Consider the following 24,128-nt stretch of genomic DNA (forward strand, 5'->3'; position numbering starts at 1 on the left):
ACCTTCATCACCTTCTGCTACCAGATAATCTCAAAGATTGGGCCACGAGCTTGTCGGCAATCCAGGACGCGGACATCAGACAAGAATTCTTTTGCATCCAGTCGGAGTTTGCGGACATCATCCATCAAGATGTCCTTCATACCTCGGGGCAGTTCTTCCTCAGATATCAACCGTCCAACAGTGAGATAGACGGAACGCTACAAATGCAGGCTGACAACGCCCGCGATTTCATGACCATCACGACAGACGGCGGCTTCATCCACGCTCTTGTCCCATGAGTCGAGTCGAAAGTAGTGATGTGTAGTTCTGAAACATTGATTGGCTCATGTTGTAATTAAACTTTAATGAATTGTATGTCTCTTTGGTTTGGACAGTCGTTCAACTTAGATGTAATCGATGCTATTTATTAGTAGGACCATGAATCATGCTATTAATGTCTTAATTTTCTCTTCCGATCCTTTTGTTGCATACTAATATATTGCTTATGTATGTATTGTCTATTGTTTGGCTTGTGCATAGAGATGTCGTCGTATGTCGTGTACAAGGGTAAGGTTCCCGGAGTCTATGACGACTGGGAGGAGTGTCGGAGACAGGTTCACCGTTTTAGCGGTAACAGTTACAAAGGGTACACCACTAGGGCGGAGGCGGAATCTAGATACGCCCGCTATCTAGCGGGAGAGAGGAGGGAGCGTTGGAGGAACCGGATGAAGACCAGTTTCATCACGATGATGCTCATCGTGATGACCGCAGCTCTCTTCTATGTGATGGTAGTTTAGATGATCGATATCGACTTGTAATGTGAAGACAAACTCGATACTCGCGGTCTCGAGACTTGTAATGTTTTATCTTTGTTCGGTCTTTTGAATTCAAGACTAGTATGATGTATTGTATTCGGAGACTAATCTTCTATTGTATTCGATGAATCTGCTGTTGCTGTGTGCTACTGTCTATATTCTGTCAAATAATATATTTTGTAACCTGTGCAAAAATCAAAAAAGTAAAAAAACTAATATTCATACTAATGGCGCATCACTACAGAATGCGCCATTACTATGCCAAAGTATACTAATGGCGCATCACCCAACAGTGCGCCATTAGTATGCCAAAGCACATGGTTAAATATGGCCCCCTGGGAGGCATACTAATGGCGCATGGTGTTCTATACTAATGGCGCACTGCGTGGTGCGCCATTAGTATACCAGATACTAATGGCGCACCGGTGATGCGCCATTAGTAAGAAATACTAGTGGCGTGATACTAATGGCGCACCAGTAGTGCGCCATTAGTAGGCAAAACTGGTGCGCCATTAGTAGCCCTTTTCCTAGTAGTGCCCTCTCCTCGCCTGAAATCGTTACCGGCAAATATTTGGGAGATGCGAGATTACCGTCCTATCCCCAACCGACGTGATGTCCGAAATTTTAAACGGGGGATAAGTTCACAACTTTCCCACATTTCACACAAGTGCATCCCAAAGTTTGAGATCCCCCGCTCCCCCTCCATTTCCCCATTCATACACCATCGGCGCCACCACAACCTCCCCACTGCGGCCAGCCTCCTGCGTTCGCCACCCCATCCTCCACCTTGCCGGAGCCGCTACCCCTACCCCGTCGTCCACTGCAAGAGATGGACGTCTCTCATCCACGGCGCCAGACCAGGATCCTTTCATCGCGTCGTCTTGCTTCATCGGCGCCGTCGTCCACCTTATCATTGCCACTCCTACGACCGCCTCGTCCACGGCAACAGGATTTATCTCCCGACCCGGCTGTCTACCATCTAAAGTCTTCTTCCCCGTCGCCGACAGCCATTGCACCCGCAGTACCCTCAACGTATCAGCAGGGGCCTACACGGCGTCGCAAGAGAGGTGGTACTCTTCCATATATGCTTAAATTATTGATCTCACCCGGAAAATAGATCTTAAATTGTTTATTGTACTCTTCTTGTCCGTACCAAATTGTAGTGGCTAGTTGAATGCAAACATTGGTTGCGAAGTAGCTTTGTTCAGTTTGCACCTTTAGATCTGCCATGTCACGGTCACTATACTCGTAAAGCTTATGGTTTTCCCCTTTATATTCACTACCACCATCGTAACTACTAGGAAAATGCTTATACATAGAAGTTTACCAGTAGCGTTTGTTTGGGCCCCCATGCTACTGGTAATTACCAGTAGCGCTGGGTACAAAGCACGCTACTGGTATGTCTTATCAGTAGATTTGGTTTCTTTTGAGCACGCTATTAGTAAATATCCTCGGTCGTGCCCCGCGGACAAGTGATAGTAGTAGCGAGGGTTTGCTGGGCCGCGCTAGCACTAGAAACATAGTCGTAGCGCGAGTCACGTAATGCGCTACAACTAGCCCAGCCCATCGAGACAACCAACCCAGCCCAGCGAACAGCCTCCATCGTTCCCTTATTTTCTCCTCTGCCTCCCGCGAACCCTCGCTGCCTCCACCAACGCCGGGCAATTCCGGCTACTTCCGGCGGCCCTCACCAGAGTCCAGCACACCCACGAGCTCTCCTTGCGATGGTTCTTCCTTCCCTCTGGCAAAATCCGCTCCTCGCGGCAGCAAGCGCTCGCGCACGACCCCTCCCTGCGGCTAGGGTTTCGGCTGCGTCCAACTCCGGCGTGGTGAGATCTCCTCTTCCCTCGATTCATGCCCTCTCCTCTCCCCTTCTTCCTTCTCTCCCCGCCCTTTTTTTCCTTCTGTTCCACTACATCCCTTCCTCCGTGCAATAATGCTCGCAACCTGTTTGTGTTTATGCCTAGCAGCCTTTTTTCCTTCTGTTCCACTACGTTCCTTCCTCCGTGCACAACCTGTTTGTGCTTATGCTCGGCGGCCTAAATCTTTCTCGTAGGTGGTATGCAAAGGTGAAAGATTGAATGGTTATGAATTTGTGATAAAATGATTTAAATACCAAGAGTTTTAAAACAGAGGAAAGGTGGAAAGGGCTTGGTATGCTTTGTCAGAACAGAAATATACAATTAGACTTGTTGAGCACTATTACTCCAATCAATTAGAGATGGTTGTCTTCTGTAACGGCTTCTGTCTTCATTACAGAGTTCAGCTCATTAGCAAATAATAACATTTAGTTGGACGCAGCTCGTGCAAGGACACTATATTTAGTTGAAGTTCCTTGATGTGCGAGATGCAAAGATTTTAGAACAGTTCGAAAGAATTACTGCTGTAAAAAAATCAGGCAGCTCTATTTGTCTTCGTTGGGAGGAGTAATTTCACTGCATTCATATACTGGAGAGTAAAATAATGAAAAGCTTCCTTGAGTGATGACTAATGAAAAGATTTTAGTACATAAAAATGACAAAACTAGCTTCAGGACGAACAACAGGTTTGCTAACCATTTGATCTCTTTTGTGCATTGCAGGTTTGCTACTTAATTCTCAAAACAATCATGCGTTTGCATCACCGTCCTATGGAACCACGAAGCCGGATCCAATGATTTCAGAGAACATTTACTGTGTTTATGGATCACTACATGTGATCTGCTAGAACAAGGTGAGATCCTTTTTCAGTAACCATTTCATTTGAAGACACATCATGCTTTTCCGAATATAACTGAACATCTAAAGCAGCTGACTCCAGGGTCTGCTAAGGTTCTATTTTAATCATATGATGAGCAAGGGGTCCGCAACATAGTCACATAATTACAAATCTGAAGCACCGTTTAGTTTGTTGGCTAGCAGATGAATCAGAACTGGGTACTTTTATCTGTTGCGAATAATTTAAATATATTTTTAGTGATCTTGTGTGCATTTATAAAAAATCTTAAGGTGGTCATGATTAGGCTGACCAGTAGGCTTTTCTTATGTGTGAACAGAAGAAGGAAGATGGTACCTATAGAACCAAAGTAATCAATTCTTTATGTACATTTATAGAAATAAAACAAAATAGATATAAGACGTTTTTGCACTTATCAAATCTATATGCATTCTTATATAACTATTCTCTACACTTTTCATAGCTACCGAAGCACCAGAACTGCTCTCTTTGATGGCATTGAAGAAGGTGGAATACGAGCACCAGCTTATTCTTCACATGAGATAGATGAACATGAGAATGAGCAAGCTATGGATTGATTGTAGAGATCGAGTCAGCATTCTCAAGAGGGTTGGTTCCACATAATGATTGAATATCCGAATGCTCCATCTTTGTTTTATGTAAAGAGTTGGTGTTTTCACATATTGATTGTGCTTGTTTATATTCTAAAAAAATGATTGTGCATGTTTATCTTTTAACTGTATCGCTTAGCTAAGATCATAAGAAGATATTTGTAGTTGTACGCTTTCTAAAAATGATATCTTTTCCTCGCAAAACGAAGAGATGATCAACTTTAGGAATTGCAACTTTATCCATGGTAACCATGTGCATTCCTAGACCATTTAGTTTGAATAGCCAGTGAGGAATTAAGCATATATTTTTGGCATGAGCCCCTTTAAATTGCTAGATGAGAAGGAATCTTAACTTAATGAGCGTGAATTGCAATATATTATTTGGTTGAACTGATGCAATTTGCTGATGCCTTCTTGCTTGCTTGCTTGCGAATGACCTGGGAATTATTTCTACTTGGTGCACAGCCTTTGCTTGTTGCAATTTGCCTCAAAAGCTTGTATTCAGAATCTATAACAAGATTTCGTACTGCCTTGGAATTCCTTATCTCCTTTTACTTGTGGTCATGCCTAGCACTATCTTGGTTCATTGTTTAATTCCAGGATTTGTGAGTTCCTAGTAGGGAACACATGGACACGAAGCTGCAGCGAGGACGACGATGATATCAACATGGGGCTGCGGCGGTAACGATGATGACGACGAGATCGACATCGTCATGGGGCTGCGGCGGCGACGACGACGACGGCATCCTCACGGTGCTGCAGCGGCGGCGATGATGACGACATCAACACCATCAAACACGGGCTTGTGGAGGCGCCGGCGACAATGACCTATAGGCGTGGTGTATATTGTATGTATGTATATATATATATATATATATATATATATATATATATATATATATATATATGTATGTATGTATGTATTAATTGTCTATAGTAGATGTGTATGATTGACTGTATGCATAAAATGTGCGTATTATAAAATGCATGTATGTGAGTACTATGAAATGTATGTCTACACTGGAATAGGTAGATTTTTATATTTTTTAAATCTTAATTAGTTACTAGTAGCATGGGTGTATCATAGAAGCGCTACTACTATCATCCTTTACCTGTAGCGGTTGTTTCAAAACAAGCGCTACTGCTATCATCATTTACCAGTAGCGCGGGGTAAAAAACGCGCTACTGCTAAAAAATAGCTGTAGCGCCGCTACTCGCAGTGTTTTTTCCTAGTAGTGGTAGGTGCTTCACTACTTCATGTCGTGCTAGCACTGCTCCTCAAGACCTTAACCCATCAAGTGAAACAACATGCCACTCATAATTCCAAAGCTTATGTGTTGAAAGACGAATTTAATATGATGCTCATATTACTAAAACTGAGAACATTTAATTGGTCACCTAATATTCCTATATTCGTTTCGAAAAGCATGTGCGCCACCCACTGGTTCAGCTAGTTCAACTTTCCTGATTTTACTCTTGATGTTTAGGGTTTTCCCCTTTTATCTACTCTACTATGATTTGCGTAGGTGCTTTCTGTCGTACTGGCATTACTCCACCCTTCAAGCTAAACAACACAACACTCAAAATTCCAAAGCTTACTTGTTCAAATATGATTGTGATATGATACTGATATTAGTTAACAGACACATTTAATTGGTTAGCTAAAGGTCCCACTTGATTTTCCAAATGCATGCCGCGACATATAGAGAGACATCAGAATTGCATTTCTTTGTCACTTGTTGGCTGTACTTTCTTGTCCATACCAAATCTTAGTTGTTATTTCAAAGCAAAAATCGATTGCTAACTACCCTTTGCACGGTTTGCAGCTTTAGATCTGCCATCCCACTGCCATGGTCAACACTATACTCATCATGCTTACGGTTTCCCCATTTTATGATGACCACGATCAGCACTGCTCCACCCATCGAGCTAAACAAGCTTAGTTTTACAAATTCAAATCTGATATTATGCTGGTATTAGTAAAACTGAGAGATGTTTAATTGGTCAGCTAAATGTTCCTACTTTAGTTTCAAAATGCATGTGAGCCACATATGGAGAGACCGGAAGGAATAGTATTTCTCTGTACGCTCTGGTTCATCATGGGTGGCCAATCGACATTGTATAGAAAGACTTGTAATATCTTCAATCTGCTTGCTCTTTTGCTCTTCTTTAAGATGATCCTCTTCTCTTGCGGTCGACTGGTCAGGTCGAGTTATTCTCCTTTAGTATATTTTGAATCTGTCAGGTCAGGTCGACTTGTTATTCTTTACTATATGTTGAAGCTCTCATCTGCGAAGTATCATCACTTCTGGAGCTCTCATATTTTGAGTAGTATGCCACATTATATTAATGCACACACCAAATTACAACATGCATGGCACCTCTTAGAAGAATTGCAGAGATATCACAAAGGGGTTTACAGGGAGGAAGTATTGGATTAGAATCACTTTTGCATTACAAAGATAATCTCACTTGTTTTTATGTTTTCATGCATGTCAGGTATTGAACATTATCAAAATGAATATGAGAATGGGCGCACGAGAGGAATATTGCGGAACAATCCACTGGCTAACAAACTTGGCATGGTGGAGGATGGCCTATCTTATTCACCCATCAAGGTGCATGCTCTAACTTGGCAAAGTTGTATTGGTCGCACATATTTTGCATCTAACCTCTTGCATTATTTCTACTTTGTTACACCATCTTCTTAGTTTAAGCATCATATATGAGTATATGCCAAACCTATCCATTTTCTGTACCTATTCCATGTGTCGTCATACTATGTTTTTCCAGTCAAATGTTGTTCTTTCGTAATAGATGTCTAAAAGGAAGAGGGTGAGTGCAGATCCTCAAGGAGTACAAACTAGGTATTTGGAAAAGGTAGTGATACCTGTTAAATCAGATAGATCAGCAGCCACAGAAAACACAAGCCCAATTGTACTAGACTTTACCCCTAGTCCAGTGGCCAAACCCCTATTAGAACTACTGAGAGCCCAGCGTCAGGTACTATCTATGATATCAATTCAAAATTTGAACTCCTAAATTTCTGCATGTGCCTTACCTTCTCTCTTGTATGAAAACTAATTTCAGATGAATCTCCTTGCTCAAAGGATCATAGGATCTCACGACAATACTGGGCTCTGCATTGCTCTTGTCAGTACCTCTTTCCCTTTGCCAGCATACTTACACTCATTGTTGTTTGATTATGTAGCATCACTGTAAATGTTCACTTCTTTATACTCCCTTTTCTTGAAATTATAAGATCTATATTTACTCTTAGATAAATGTAGAATTAACACAATGGTTGAAGTTTTGGATTGCTCATGTAAGTACATGTTGTCATGTACTCCCTCCGTATCGAATTAATTGATGATTAATTGGATGTATTTAGAACTTAATAGTGCTAGATACATCCATTTGAGCGACAAGTAATAACAGACGGTGGTGGTATTACAATACATGCATCGCGAGATAGTTGATTGTCTAGCATTACTCTGCATCTTATCTGCTCTGCCCTCCACTTTCTCCAAACTATCATATCTACATTTACTCTTACCAAAATGTTGAGTAAAGCCAATGCCACTGCACACGTTGATGTCTGCATTCCTCTTGTCAGTACCTTTTGCCTTGTAACGTTGTACTTAATTAATTGCTATTTGATTATGTATCATCAGTCTGCACCTGAGCTTCTTTAACCTCTATTTCTTCCAATATTATTTAATCTATATTTACTCTTTGCAAAATGTAGAATAAGGGCAATGCTTATAAAGAATTTTCTTTCGGGAATTTATTGAATCATCCTTCCATCAACATGGAGAAGGGCTTTATCCAGACCGTGTTAACATGTAATGTAAGTTCATCCTTCTCAAGCCTTCAAACTTTGTTCTAGTATAGATTTGGATATGCATCATTTCCTCCACTGTTGTTTACATCTGATTGGATGTTTGCAACAACTACCAGTTTTAAATTGTAGTTGTAAAAACATGTTCCTTATGCAGAACAGATCCATTTATTTGCATATATAATTGTGAAACATGTTACGTGTCTCCTTGTTTCTCTTTCAGAGTCGTATCTCTTATGCCAGGCAGAACTTTAGGAAAGATAGTGAGCCAAACCATCTTGAGGACAGCGAGATGACCCCAAGGTCCTCTCTTGATGAAGACAGTGAGTTGAAGCTACTCACCAGCAGGTGTGAGACAACCTCTGTGCAGTCGCTGCCTCAATCAGTCCGACTTCTTTAGTATCAACTTAAAGCGGAAAGGCTTGCTTCAACTCAGCTCCGACTTGAAGTCAAAGATGTAATGAAGATGTTAGGGGACTGCCTTGCGCACTATGGTGCCATACAGCTAGGGATGAAGCATCTATCATTGACACAACTGAGGTCTCATCAGCTTGTTCGGCTGCTTGCGGGGCCCGACCTTGCCAGGTCTATTGCCTTCTGAAGTGCCCTCAGTTTTGTATATTCTTTTGTCGGTGCGGTTATATGCACTGGTGGCGACCTTTGATGCCCAGTGTATGTAATCCGCGGTCATGTTGCGCTTTATTATCACCGGTAGCGAACTTTGATTCCCAGTGGATGTAATATGATGTAATTTCTTTATTGTATAGTCTGGTTCTTCGGTGGGTATGCTATAATTTAGGCCGGAAGGTTCAGTGGATCTCAGTGTTGTCGGTCTTCAGGTCGGCCCATTACTCAAATGGGCCAAAACGTGGGCCTATAATCATCTTGGGCCATTAGTAGGCCATGGGCTACATATTTATTGTAGTGACACTGGGCCTCCTATGGGCCATAGAAAAATGGGCCTTCTATGGGCCGTAGAAACAATGGGCCTTCTACAGGTCGTATCATCAATGGGCCTTATATGGGTCGTACGATCGATTGGCCAAACATGGGCCCAAAACAGACTGCATTATGGCCGTAAACGGGCTAGAGTTGGAGTCGTCCGTTCATGGGCCGACCATAACGAGTCGTCGTTAATATGCTGTATTTGATGGCGCTATGAAAACGGCCCAACGTATTAACGGGCCACAAATGGGCCGACTGTAACCACGGGTTGAATTTGGCCCACAAGCAGAAAATGGCAGTAATGGGCCGTAAGTAACCGAATGCTGGAAATGAGCCCAAGAATAAATGGGCCCTCAGAAGGCCGAAAGATAATATGGGCTGCAAACGGCCCAATGGATGAATGGGCCGTTAATGGGTATAAAGTGATACACTATTCATTACGGGCCAGTTTCACCACGGGCCATTAATGGGCCAAGAGTTACAAAGGGCCTCATATGGGCTGAAAGATGTCATGGGCCATATATGGGCCGGAACTTAAAATGGGCTGGAATCTTATTGGATGGCCCAGATGACGCTACCAGGCCTAATTCGGATAGGTCGTAACGGGCCCTGGGTTAGCGGGCTGTAAATGGGCTATATGCGAACATGCCGTTAATAGGCTTTCTGTGGGCCGGCCCGCCACCTTTTGACCAAGTCAAACGGGCCGACCTTTTCATGGGAATGGGCCTCTGTTCGGCCGTGCCACGTGTCGACGTATCATAGGCGCCTTTGGTCCAATGAGTGGATGACATTTGTCCCAACGGTGAGCCAACACGTGTTTCCTCTAGCAAATGATGATTTTACACGTGGAAAATCCCTATTGGTCGAGGCTGTTAGCGGGTTATCGGATCCAAAACCAGACCTGATAGCTTAACGGTGTTCCGTTATGGTGGATGCCACGTGTCGGTCACCCTTGACAAAAGAACTTCTGTGACGCGTGATTTATCGTCATGGAAGTGGACACTTCCGTGATGATAATTTTGGTAATGTCATGGAACACTTCTACGATGGCACAGGTATGACTATCTTGATTCTGTCATAAAATCATCATGGATGTACATGCATGACAAAAAATGCGACCTACTGTGACAAACACGTATCATCATGGAAGTGTATTTTTTTGTAGTGATCGCATCTTCTGCAACTCCTTCTTTCCACGCATTGGTGACAAGGACAAGGTGCATGCCTATCTTGTGGATATGATGCTCATTTGTGAAGAGGCGCGTCATACTTAGACGCAACCACTTGATGTCTCACATATCATGTGGTGCGAGCTTCGGTTTGCGATGCTCAATCGCAAGGTACCCATCTATGGACCTTGCCTGTTTCTGTTGATCTCGAAGACTTGGGAGAAGCTCTATGCCTATGATGAGTTTCTTGCCCCTGACTGGACTCGTCATGAGCCCATCAAGCTCCGTGTCAAGCCCAGTGGGCCAACACTACTACCCGTGTTGAGGCGGCGGCTGCTTAGATGGATGTGGATGAGGATGAGATTGAGGAGGAGGACGCTGACGAGGACAGCTCTGCTGGCTATTCGCCTTCCTCTTCTGAGCCTTCTTGGGCTAAGAAACTGAAGAACAAGATGAAGGCTCTATTCTGCATGTAGGACAAGGGGCAGTACCGGTCTCATGTTGCTCAGAAGGAGAGTCGCCGCCGTGACAAGGGGATCTTGAGGACGTTTGGCGAGGACATATCCAGTGGGTTCGAGAAGCACATCACTCCAGAGACCGAATGGATGGCAAAGCAGGGTTACAAGTCGACTGATTCTGAGGAGGAGCCCATCCCCACTGCTGAGACCGACGAGGAGTATGACGAGTGATCGTTTCAACTTGAGCCACCACTTGTGTCGTAGGTGTCCTCTCTGCCTTTTTGGTGTCTCGATGCCAAAGGGGAGAGAGTGTAGGATTTGCGAGACGTGTGTCATGTTTCGTCTTGTCGCTTTGCTTTCGCTTCATTGAACCTCGTTTGCTTTGGTTTGGTTGTGCTTGCGAGACCCTTCTATCATATGGTGTAAGACATATGCACTCTTGCGTACCTTATTGAGCCTATGCTATCTTGTGTCCTTTACTTTGTGCTCATAGTTTGTATCTTGCTTAGTGTTGGGTTTATTATTGCAAGTTATGCCTTGTCTATAAAATATAGGGGGAGTGTTGATCCTAGCATGTGTGCCGTGCAGTCCAAAGCACTTCTCAAATATGCACACATCTAGGGGGAGCCCGTCTATATTTTATAGATGGTGGGATTGTCGTTGTATCTCTTTATATCCCTTTGTGCAAATGCCGTATTGTCATCAATCCACCAAGAAGGGGGAGATTGTAAGAGCATGTTTATCCCTTAGTAGTTTTGGTGATTGATGACAATGCTTTTGCAGACTAATCATGTGCAATGATCATTTCAGATATACCGTGTCAAAGCACAAGACGATTTGGTACCCCTTGGAGCTTATCGAAGACGGCGTTTCTCTAGTTTCTTTTCGGTGGACTTGAGTCGTAGGAAAGCCGTACTATTAAGAGGGGTCCACGTTGGAAAGGTTTGGGTGAAATCAACACGTACACGTCTGCTCCTTTTTGCACCACCTTTCCTTTGGCTCTTTGGAGCATCCTCCGTCTCTCAGCATCTTTGCAAAATGAAGGACTCCTAGTGTTGCTGTTTTGGGGCACGCGGTAGTACTGCTCTTCGGAGTGGTAGTACCACGGGGCCTTGCGGTAGTACCAGCCATAGGCGCGATAGTACCGCAGATACTCACGTAAGTACCGCTCCTTGGGGGAGATAGTACCGTGGCCTCTGGCCAGGCTCAGCCACTCGAGCGGTTGTAGGGGCGGATGTAATTTTTTACATCCGCGCCCTACGCGGTAGTACCGCCCATGGGTGCGGTAGTACCGTGAGCCCTGGCATGGCACAACAACATGAGCGCAAGTAGGGGCGGATGTAATTTTTTACATCCGCGCCCTACGCGGTAGTACCTCTCCAGGCATACGGCACTACCGTGCCGGATTTTTGCACAGATCCCAACTCAGCGGAAGTTGCCACTGATGTATTTTTATATGTCCGTGCCTTCCCAAATCTAGACCTTACCTACCTTGCGGTAGTACCGCAAGGGGGAGAAGTAGTACCACGCCATCGGTTCTACCGCCCTCTGCTTCATCGCGTTTGGGTTGTTTGGATTCTGCTGCATGGGCGGTAGTAACGCATTGACTTGCGGTACTACCGTGTGCCCTAGCGGTAGTACCGCGCCTCCGGTGTGGTAGTACCGTGAAGGAAATATGCCCTAGAGGCAATAATAAAGTTATTATTTATTTCCTTATATCATGATAAAAGTTTATTATTCATGCTAGAATTGTATTAACCGGAAACATAATACATGTGTGAATACATAGACAAACAGAGTGTCACTAGTATGCCTCTACTTGACTAGCTCGTTAATCAAAGATGGTTATGTTTCCTAACCATGAGCAAAGAGTTGTTATTTGATTAACGGGATCACATCATTAGTTGAATGATCTGATTGACATGACCCATTCCATTAGCTTAGCACCCGATCGTTTAGTATGTTGCTATTGCTTTCTTCATGACTTATACATGTTCCTATGACTATGAGATTATGCAACTCCCGTTTGCCCGAGGAACACTTTGTGTGCTACCAAACGTCACAACGTAACTGGGTGATTATAAAGGAGCTCTACAGGTGTCTCCAAAGGTACATGTTGGGTTGGCGTATTTCGAGATTAGGATTTGTCACTCCGATTGTCGGAGAGGTATCTCTGGGCCCTCTCGGTAATGCACATCACTTAAGCCTTGCAAGCATTGCAACTAATGAGTTAGTTGCGGGATGATGTATTACAGAACGAGTAAAGAGACTTGCCGGTAACGAGATTGAACTAGCTATTGAGATACCGACGATCGAATCTCGGGCAAGTAACATACCGATGACAAAGGGAACGACGTATGTTGTTATGCGGTCTGACCGATAAAGATCTTCGTAAAATATGTAGGAGCCAATATGAGAATCCAGGTTCCGCTATTGGTTATTGACCGGAGACGTGTCTCGGTCATGTCTACATTGTTCTCGAACCCGTAGGGTCCGCACGCTTAAGGTTTCGATGACAGTTATATTATGAGTTTATGAGTTTTGATGTACCGAAGTTAGTTCGGAGTCCCGGATGTGATCACGGACATGACGAGGAGTCTCGAAATGGTTGAGACATAAAGATTGATATATTGGACGGCTATATTCGGACACCGGAAGTGTTCCGGGTGATTTTGGAGAAAACCGGAGAGCCGGAGGGTTACCGGAACCCCCCCCCCCCGGGAGAGGTAATGGGCCATATGGGCCTTAGTGGAGAGAGAGAGAGGGGCAGCCATAGGTGGGACGCGCGCCTCCTCCCCCCTGGTCCGAATTGGACTAGGAGAGGGGGGCGGCGCCCCCCTTTCCCTCTCCCTCCCCACTTCTTTCCCCCTCCTAGTAGGAGTCCTACTCCTACTAGGAGGAGGACTCCTCCTTGGCGCGCCTATGGGGTTGGCCGGCCTCCTCCCCTTGCTCCTTTATATACGGGGGCAGGGGGCACCCCTAGACACACAAGTTGATCCACGTGATCATATTCTTAGCCGTGTGCGGTGCCCCCTTCCACCATAGTCATCGATAATATTGTAGCGGTGCTTAGGCGAAGCCCTGCGACGGTAGTACATCAAGATCGTCACCACGCCGTCGTGCTGACGGAACTCTTCCCCGACACTTTGCTGGATCGGAGTCCGGGGATCATCATCGAGCTGAACGTGTGCTAGAACTCGGAGGTGCCGTAGTTTCGGTGCTTGATCGGTCGGGCCGTGGAGACGTACGACTACATCAACCAAGTTAACGCTTCCTTTGTCAATCTAGAAGGGTACATAGATCACACTCTCCCCCTCTCGTTGCTATGCATCACCATGATCTTGCGTGTGCGTAGGAAATTTTTTAAAATTACTACGTTCCCCAACAGTGGTATCAGAGCCTAGGTTTTATGTGTTGATGTTATTTGCATGAGTAGAACACAAGTGAGTTGTGGGCGATATAAGTCATACTGCTTACCAGCATGTCATACTTTGGTTCGGCGGTATTGTTGGACGAAGCGGCCCGGACCGACATTACGCGTACGCTTACGCGAGACCGGTTCTCCCGACGTGCTTTGCACATAGGTGGCTTGCGGGTGACAGTTTCTCCAACTTTAGTTGAACCGAGTGTGGCTACGCCCGGTCCTTGCGAAGGTTAAAACAGCACCAACTTGACAAACTATCGTTGTGGTTTTGATGCGTAGGTAAGATTGGTTCTTGCTTAAGCCCGTAGCAGCCACGTAAAACTTGCAACAACAAAGTAGAGGACGTCTAACTTGTTTTTGCAGGGCATGTTGTGATGTGATATGGTCAAGACATGATGCTAAATTTTATTGTATGAGATGATCATGTTTTGTAACCGAGTTATCAGCAACTGGCAGGAGCCATATGGTTGTTGCTTTATTGTATGCAATGCAATCGCGCTGTAATGCTTTACTTTATCACTAAGCGGTAGCGATAGTCGTGGAAGCATAAGATTGACGAGACGACAACGATGCTACGATGGTGATCAAGGTGTCGCGTCGGTGACGATGGTGATCACAATGGTGCTTCGTAGATGGAGATCACAAGCACAAGATGATGATGGCCATATCATATCACTTATATTAATTGCATGTGATGTTTATCTTTTATGCATCTTATCTTGATTTGATTGACGGTAGCATTATAAGATGATCTCTCACTAAATTATCAAGAAGTGTTCTCCCTGAGTATGCACCGTTGTGAAAGTTCTTCGTGCTGAGGCACCACGTGATGATCGGGTGTGATAGGCTCTACGTTCAAATACAACGGGTGCAAAACAGTTGCACACGCGGAATACTCAGGTTATACTTGACGAGCCAAGCATATACAGATATGGCCTCGGAACACGGAGACCGAAAGGTCGAGCGTGAATCATATAGTAGATATGATCAACATAATGATGTTCACCAATGAAACTACTCCATCTCACGTGATGATCGGACATGGTTTAGTTGATTTGGATCACGTAATCACTTAGAGGATTAGAGGGATGTCTATCTAAGTGGGAGTTCTTTAAATATGATTAATTGAACCTAAATTTATCATGAACTTAGTACCTGATAGTATCTTGCTTGTTTATGTATGATTGTAGATAAATGGCCCATGCTGTTGTTCCGTTGAATTTTAATGCGTTCCTTGAGAAAGCAAAGTTGAAAGATGATGGTAGCAATTACACGGACTGGGTCCGTAACTTGAGGATTATCCTCATTGCTGCATAGAAGAATTACGTCCTGGAAGCACCGCTGGGTGCCAGGCTATTGCTGGAGCAACACCAGATGTTGTGAACGTCTGGCAGAGCAAAGCTGATGACTACTCGATAGTTCAGTGTGCCATGCTTTACGGCTTAGAACCGGGACTTCAACGATGTTTTGAACGTCATGGAGCATATGAGATGTTCCAGGAGTTGAAGTTAATATTTCAAGCAAATGCCCGGATTGAGAGATATGAAGTCTCCAATAAGTTCTATAGCTGCAAGATGGAGGAGAACAGTTCTGTCAGTGAGCATATACTCAAAATGTCTGGGTATAATAATCACTTGATTCAAATGGGAGTTAATCTTCCAGATGATTGCGTCATTGACAGAATTCTCCAATCACTGCCACCAAGCTACAAGAGCTTCGTGATGAACTATAATATGCAAGGGATGAATAAGACTATTCCCGAGCTCTTCGCAATACTAAAAGCTGTGGAGGTAGAAATCAAAAAGGAGCATCAAGTGTTGATGGTCAACAAGACCACTAGTTTCAAGAAAAAGGGCAAAGGGAAGAAGAAAGGGAACTTCAAAAAGAACGGCAAGCAAGTTGCTACTCAAGAGAAGAAACCCAAGTCTGGACCTAAGCCTGAAACTGAGTGCTTCTACTGCAAGCAGACTGGTCACTGGAAGCGGAACTGCCCCAAGTATTTGGCGGATAAGAAGGATGGCAAGGTGAACAAAGGTATATGTGATATACATGTTATTGATGTGTACCTTACTAATGCTCGCAGTAGCACCTGGGTATTTGATACTGGTTCTGTTGCTAATATTTGCAACTCGAAACAGGGACTACGAATTAAGCGAAGATTGGCTAAGGACCAGGTGACGATGCGCGTGGGAAACGGTTCCAAAGTCGATGTGATCGCGGTCAGCACGCTACCTCTACATCTACCTTCAGGATTAATATTAGACCTAAATAATTGTTATTTGGTGCCAGCGTTAAGCATGAACATTATATCTGGATCTTGTTTGATGCGAGACGGTTATTCATTTAAATCAGAGAATAATGGTTGTTCTATTTATATGAGTAATATCTTTTATGGTCATGCACCCTTGAAGAGTGGACTATTCTTATTGAATCTCGATAGTAGTAACACACATATTCATAATGTTGAAGCCAAAAGATGCAGAGTTGATAATGATAGTGCAACTTATTTATGGCACTGCCGTTTAAGTCATATTGGTGTAAAGCGCATGAAGAAACTCCATACTGATGGACTTTTGGAACCACTTGATTATGAATCACTTGGTACTTGCGAACCGTGCCTCATGGGCAAGATGACTAAAACGCCATTCTCCGGTACTATGGAGAGAGCAACAGATTTGTTGGAAATCATACATACAGATGTATGTGGTCCGATGAATATTGAGGCTCGTGGTGGATATCGTTATTTTCTCACCTTCACAGATGACTTAAGCAAATATGGGTATATCTACTTAATGAAACATAAGTCTGAAATGTTTGAAAAGTTCAAAGAATTTCAGAGTGAAGCTGAGAATCATCGTAACAAGAAAATAAAGTTTCTACGATCTGATCGTGGAGGAGAATATTTGAGTTACGAGTTTGGTGTACATTTGAAACAATGCGGAATAGCTTCGCAACTCACGCCACCCGGAACACCACAGCGTAATGGTGTGTCTGAACGTCGTAATCGTACTTTACTAGATATGGTGCGATCTATGATGTCTCTTACTGATTTACCGCTATCGTTTTGGGGTTATGCTTTGGAGACGGACGCATTCACGTTAAATAGGGCACCATCAAAATCCGTTGAGACGACACCTTATGAACTATGGTTTGGCAAGAAACCAAAGTTGTCGTTTCTGAAAGTTTGGGGCTGCGATGCTTATGTGAAAAAGCTTCAACCTGATAAACTCGAACCCAAATCGGAGAAATGTGTCTTCATAGGATATCCAAAGGAGACTATTGGATACACCTTCTATCACAGATCCGAAGGCAGGACTTTTGTTGCTAAGTTCGGAAACTTTCTAGAGAAGGAGTTTCTCTCAAAAGAAGTGAGTGGGAGGAAAGTAGAACTTGACGAGGTAACTGTACCTGCTCACTTATTGGAAAGTAGTGCATCACAGAAAACTGTTTCTGTGACACCTACACCAATTAGTGAGGAAGCTAATGATAATGATCATGAAACTTCAGAACAAGATACTACTGAACCTCGTAGATCAACCAGAGTGAGATCCGCGCCAGAGTGGTACGGTAATCCAGTTCTGGAAGTCATGCTACTAGATCATGATGAACCTACGAACTATGAAGAAGCGATGGTGAGCCTAGATTCCGCAAAATGGCTTGAAGCCATGAAATCTAAGATGGGATCCATGTATGAGAACAAAGTATGGACTTTGGTTGACTTGCCCAATGATCGGCAAGAAATTGAGAATAAATGGATCTTCAAGAAGAAGACTGACGCCGACGGTAATATTACTGTCTACAAAGCTCGACTTGTCGCAAAAGGGTTTCGGCAAGTTCAAGGGGTTGACTACGATGAGACCTTCTCACCCGTAGCGATGCTTAAGTCTGTCCGAATCATGTTAGCAATTGCCGCATTTTATGATTATGAAATTTGGCAGATGGATGTCAAAACTGCATTCCTGAATGGATTTCTGGAAGAAGAGTTGTATATGATGCAACCGGAAGGTTTTGTCGATCCAAAGGGAGCTAACAAAGTGTGCAGGCTCCAGTGATCCATTTATGGACTGGTGCAAGCCTCTCGGAGTTGGAATAAACGCTTTGATAGTGTGATCAAAGTATTTGGTTTTATACAGACTTTTGGAGAAGCCTGTATTTACAAGAAAGTGAGTGGGAGCTCTGTAGCATTTCTGATATTATATGTGGATGACATATTACTAATTGGAAATGATATAGAATTTCTGGATAGCATAAAGGGATACTCGAATAAGAATTTTTCAATGAAAGACCTCGGTGAAGCTGCTTACATATTAGGCATTAAGATCTATAGAGATAGATCAAGACGCTTAATTGGACTTTCACAAAGCACATACCTTGACAAAGTTTCGAAGAAGTTCAAAATGGATCAAGCAAAGAAAGGGTTCTTGCCTGTGTTACAAGGTGTGAAGTTGAGTAAGACTCAATGCCCGACCACTGCAGAAGATAGAGAGAAAATGAAAGATGTTCCCTATGCTTCAGCCATGGGCTCTATCATGTATGCAATGCTGTGTACCAGACCTGATGTGTGCCTTGCTATAAGTCTAGCAGGGAGGTACCAAAGTGATCCAGGAGTGGATCACTGAACAGCAGTCAAGAACATCCTAAAATACCTGAAAAGGACTAAGGATATGTTTCTCATTTATGGAGGTGACAAAGAGCTCATCATAAAAGGTTACGTTGATGCAAGCTTTGACACTGATCCGGACGATTCTAAATCGCAAACCGGATACGTGTTTACATTAAACGGTGGAGCTGTCAGTTGGTACAGTTCTAAACAAAGCGTTGTAGCGGGATCTACATGTGAAGCGGAGTACATAGCTGCTTCAGAAGCAGCAAATGAAGGAGTCTGGATGAAGGAGTTCATATCCGATCTAGGTGTCATACCTAGTGCATCGGGTCCAATGAAAATCTTTTGTGACAATACTGGTGCAATTGCCTTGGCAAAGGAATCCAGATTTCACAAGAGAACCAAGCACATCAAGATACGCTTCAATTCCATCCGGGATCTAGTCCAGGTGGGAGACATAGAGATTTGCAAGATACATACAGATCTGAATGTTGCAGACCCGTTGACTAAGCCTCTTCCACGAGCAAAACATGATCAACACCAAGGCTCCATGGGTGTTAGAATCATTACTGTGTAATCTAGATTATTGACTCTAGTGCCAGTGGGAGACTGAAGGAAATATACCCTAGAGTCAATAATAAAGCTATTATTTATTTCCTTATATCATGATAAATGCTTATTATTCATGCTAGAATTGTATTAACTGGAAACATAATACATGTGTGAATACATAGACAAACAGAGTGTCACTAGTATGCCTCTACTTGACTAGCTCGTTAATCAAAGATGGTTATGTTTCCTAACCATGAGCAAAGAGTTGTTATTTGATTAACGGGATCACATCATTAGTTGAATGATCTGATTGACATGACCCATTCCATTAGCTTAGCACCCGATCGTTTAGTATGTTGCTATTGCTTTCTTCATGACTTATACATGTTCCTATGACTATGAGATTATGCAACTCCCGTTTGCCCGAGGAACACTTTGTGTGCTACCAAACGTCACAACGTAAATGGGTGATTATAAAGGAGCTCTACAGGTGTCTCCAAAGGTACATGTTGGGTTGGCGTATTTCGAGATTAGGATTTGTCACTCCGATTGTCGGAGAGGTATCTCTGGGCCCTTTCGATAATGCACATCACTTAAGCCTTGCAAGCATTGCAACTAATGAGTTAGTTGCGGGATGATGTATTACAGAACGAGTAAAGAGACTTGCCGGTAACGAGATTGAACTAGTTATTGAGATACCGACGATCGAATCTCGGGCAAGTAACATACCGATGACAAAGGGAACGACGTATGTTGTTATGCGGTCTGACCGATAAAGATCTTCGTAGAATATGTAGGAGCCAATATGAGAATCCAGGTTTCGCTATTGGTTATTGACCGGAGACGTGTCTCGGTCATGTCTACATTGTTCTCGAACCCGTAGGGTCCGCACGCTTAAGGTTTCGATGACAGTTATATTATGAGTTTATGAGTTTTGATGTGCCGAAGTTAGTTCGGAGTCCTGGATGTGATCACGGACATGACGAGGAGTCTCTAAATGGTCGAGACATAAAGATTGATATATTGGACGGCTATATTCGGACACCGGAAGTGTTCCGGGTGATTTCGGAGAAAATCGGAGAGCCGGAGGGTTACCGGAACCCCCCCCCCCCCCAAGGAGAAGTAATGGGCCATATGGGCCTTAGTGGAGAGAGAGAGGGGCAGCCATAGGTGGGACGCGCGCCTCCTCCCCCCTGGTCCGAATTGGACTAGGAGAGGGGGGCAGCGCCCCCCTTTCCCTCTCCCTCCCCACTTCCTTCCCCCTCCTAGTAGGAGTCCTACTCCTACTAGGAGGAGGACTCCTCCTTGGCGCGCCTATAGGGCCGGCCGGCTCCTCCCCTTGCTCCTTTATATATGGGGGCAGGGGGCACCCCTAGACACACAAGTTGATCCACGTGATCATATTCTTAGCCATGTGCGGTGCCTCCTTCCACCATAGTCGTCGATAATATTGTAGCGGTGCTTAGGCGAAGCCCTGCGACGGTAGTACATCAAGATCGTCACCATGCCGTTGTGCTGACGGAACTATTCCCTAACACTTTGCTGGATCAGAGTCCAGGGATCGTCATCGAGCTGAACTTGTGCTAGAACTCGGAGGTGTCGTAGTTTCGGTGCTTGATCGGTGGGGCCGTGGAGACGTACGACTACATCAACCAAGTTAACGCTTCCGTTGTCAATCTACAAGGGTACGTAGATCACACTCTCCCCCTCTCGTTGCTATGCATCACCATGATCTTGCGTGTGCATAGGAATTTTTTTGAAATTACTACGTTCCCCAACATATCGTGCTTCGTAGGCTGAGTTGGTGGATAACAGTTGGATTTGTTCTTCCACTATATAAGGGGAGTCTTCTTCTCCGATTTGACTACCTGTTCTACCTCCAAGCTCCATTGTTGCTCTAAGCTCCATTTTCGCCCGATCTCTCTCCCTAGCTGATCAAACTTGTTGATCTCCTAGGGATTGGTTGAGAAGGCCTAGATCTACACATCCACCAAGAGATATTTGATTCCCCCCACTAATCCCTCACGGATCTTGTTACTCTTGGGTGTTTGAGCACCCTAGACGGTTGAGGTCACCGCGGATCGATACTCCATTGTGGTGAAGCTTCGTGGTGTTGTTGGGAGCCTCCAATTAAGTTGTGGAGATTGCCCCAACCTTGTTTGTAAATGTTTGGTTGCCGCCTTCAAGGGCACCAATAGTGGAATCACGGCATCTCGCATTGTGTGAGGGCGTGAGGAGAATATGGTGGCCCTAGTGGCTTCTTGGGGAGCATTGTGCCTCCACACCGCTCCGACGGAGACATACTTCCTCTCAAAGGGAAGGAACTTCGGTAACACATCCTCGTCTTCATCGACTCCACACTTGGTTATCTCATCCCTTTACTCGTGCGAGCTTATCTTGTGTTACTTCCTTTGCTCACTTGTTTACTTATTGTTGTTGCATCATATAGGTTGCTCACCTAGTTGCATATCTAGACAACCTACTTTGATGCAAAGTTTAAATTGGTAAAGAAAAGATAAAAATTGTTAGTTGCCTATTCACCCCCCCCCTCTAGTCAACTATATCAATCCTTTCAACATTGATCTCCATTGAAGCATCATTGTCATCTCGCCAACTATTGCTTTTACGACTATCGCTACCGCTTAGTGATAAAGTAAAGCAATTACATAGCGATTGCATTTCATACAATAAAGTGACAACCATATGTGTTGGGGATATGACTACCAGGTATGACCCGCCCAGGAGGGGCCGGGTCAATCACAATGGCAGGTTACTTAAAAGGAAGGCCGAAGAGTATACAAGGTGACGGTTTATGATAAGGCTTGTAGTAGGCCCAAGCCCAGAGACAGCTTAAGGCCCGTAAGTATAAACCGCCATGTATGAATAAGACTTGTAAAGTAAGGCATGTAAGAGTTGTAACCGAACCGGACACGCTGTATGAGCCGGCCGGGACTCTAGGCCGCAGGGCGTCAACCCGTGTATATAAGGGGACGATCTGGCGGCGGCTCAGGGCAAGAAACAATTGATCGAGAGCCAAGCTAGCGTATTTCGCTCCTTGGTCATCGAAACCTAGCAATACCACATTAACTGGACTAGGCTTTTCCTTCATCGCAAGGGGTCGAACCAGTATAAGCCTCTTGTGTCCTTTGTCCCGTTTAACCCCTTTAAGCTTCCTAGTTGTGATGGCTCCATGACTAAGTCCTTTCACTAGGACATCTGCCGTGACAATTCCATGATAGTTGGCGCCCACCGTGGGGCTAGCGCAGGGTGGATTTGAGTTCTTGAAGGGCAGCTTCGAAGGTCTCAAGGGATACGTTGTGGGCCGGATGACCAAGAGTCGTCGTGGCAAGCTCTACATCGATGATGCAGGCTGGGGCCCCGACTCTGGCTCAATTGAGTACGGGTACCGGGTCCCCTTCGGTGGAATCCACGTCTTCATCAGCCAGATCGATGAGTCGGGCCCTGAGCCGGACATTTGCACCGACCTCATCAAAATGGCTCAGCGTGCGAGACCCGCCCGGACTCAGCCCACCGTGAAGCGTGCCTTCGTGGGTTGCATCCATGGAGGGGAGTTTTCTGAAGGATCTATGGATGGCGGTGAGACGACCGTCTACTCTGACGGTGAGTCGTCCACAGGTGAGACAGATTCATTGTATCAACTACAAGATGGCGGGCTTGGGGGTTGTTCCGATGGCAGCAGTATTCCGGACCCCTTTGAGCCGCCGAACATAGCGGGGATCTTCATGACTGGTACGCAGCCCGCTCAAAACTCTACGGCTGCGGCAGCAATAACCACTGGGTCGGCAGCGGCCGGGTCAGGAGACCCCGCGCGCCCGCCTGCTCAGGTGCTGATGGATCTCATGGATAGGATGACGGACATATTGACCGCCTTGGTCGAACCGGCGGATAAGGCTCAGCATGATGCGGAGGTGCCACGGTTACGCGGGGAGGTAGCACAAGCCAAGGAAAACTTGGCAGCGGAGGACGTCAGGATGGCTTCAGAGCAGGCGGCTTTGTATGCTCGGGCTCAGCAACTTCAATCAGAAACCTTTCGGTTCATGATGGATCTGAACGCATCAAATGAGGTCATGAGGAGAAGGCACCAGAAGACTCAATCATGCATGCCTCTGACTTACGATTCAAGGAACCTCTTCCACACGCCCGGGGCAGGCCCCAGTAACCTGCCGGAGGCAAACCGGATTACAATACCCGGGGCTGGGGCGCCGGTTCAACCGCGGGCTAGGGAACCCCCTCGTGTGAATACTGCTTCGCCTTGTTATGCACCAACACCACCGAGTCATTTTTCTAACCCTTTGGAGAATCTGATCACTGCATCGGCACGCTTGGAGGCTCTCCCGATGGAAGGCGACTCTCCAACGGCGATCGAAACGCGAAGGGTCAAAGAACTTCTTCAGACGGCTCTGGTACAACAGCAAGCATACTATTATAGTCGAGACAGGATCCATTCGACCCCTCGCCCAAGCCGGAGCCCGAGCTATAGTAGGCATATGGATTCAGCGGCCGTGTCAAGCAACGCCCAGCGTCGTAACCAGCCATGTAGGCATGACCTGGCGCACGATGGATCTCTTAACTTGGTTGACCAGGATAGGATCCGCCAAGAGGCTGAGCGGGCGGTTCAGCAGGCGGCTGAGCAGGCGACTCACCAGGCTTTTCTGGTTTATCCAACAACCTCTGTTGAAGCGGGCGTGGCCACGAGGATTGGAGGTGTCCCTTGCTTGGTGCCGACTGTGCGTAATGAGCGCTTGCCAAACAATTTTAAGGGGCCTCGTAAGGTGCCTAATTACACAGCCGACTTACAGCCCGGGGCATGGATTGAAAGTTACGAGATGGCCATGGAATTATTGGAGGTCAGTGACGCAGCGATGGCCAAGTACTTCACTATGATGTTAGATGGAACAGCTCGCACTTGGTTGAAGGGGTTGCCACCCAATTCCATCGGCTCATGGGCAGAGTTAAAGGCCCGGTTTATTTAGAACTTCAGAGATACATGCAAGC

At 45.1% G+C, this 24,128-nt stretch overlaps 1 long non-coding RNA gene across 2 annotated transcripts; it reads left to right on the plus strand.

The window, feature by feature from the left end:
• The first annotated feature begins 2,365 nt into the window (after positions 1–2,365).
• On the plus strand, positions 2,366–4,981 carry LOC123106613 (uncharacterized). Of its 2 annotated transcripts, XR_006451415.1 has the most exons (4): positions 2,366–2,623; positions 3,376–3,506; positions 3,973–4,118; positions 4,721–4,981. It is a non-coding gene; the product is annotated as an uncharacterized lncRNA (long non-coding RNA). The 2 variants fall into 2 exon arrangements; XR_006451414.1 differs by having other exon boundaries at positions 3,973–4,981.
• Positions 4,982–24,128: the final 19,147 nt, after the last annotated feature.

This window comes from Triticum aestivum, chromosome 5A (genome assembly GCF_018294505.1).
Source record: "Triticum aestivum cultivar Chinese Spring chromosome 5A, IWGSC CS RefSeq v2.1, whole genome shotgun sequence".
NCBI classification, from domain to species: domain Eukaryota; kingdom Viridiplantae; phylum Streptophyta; class Magnoliopsida; order Poales; family Poaceae; genus Triticum; species Triticum aestivum.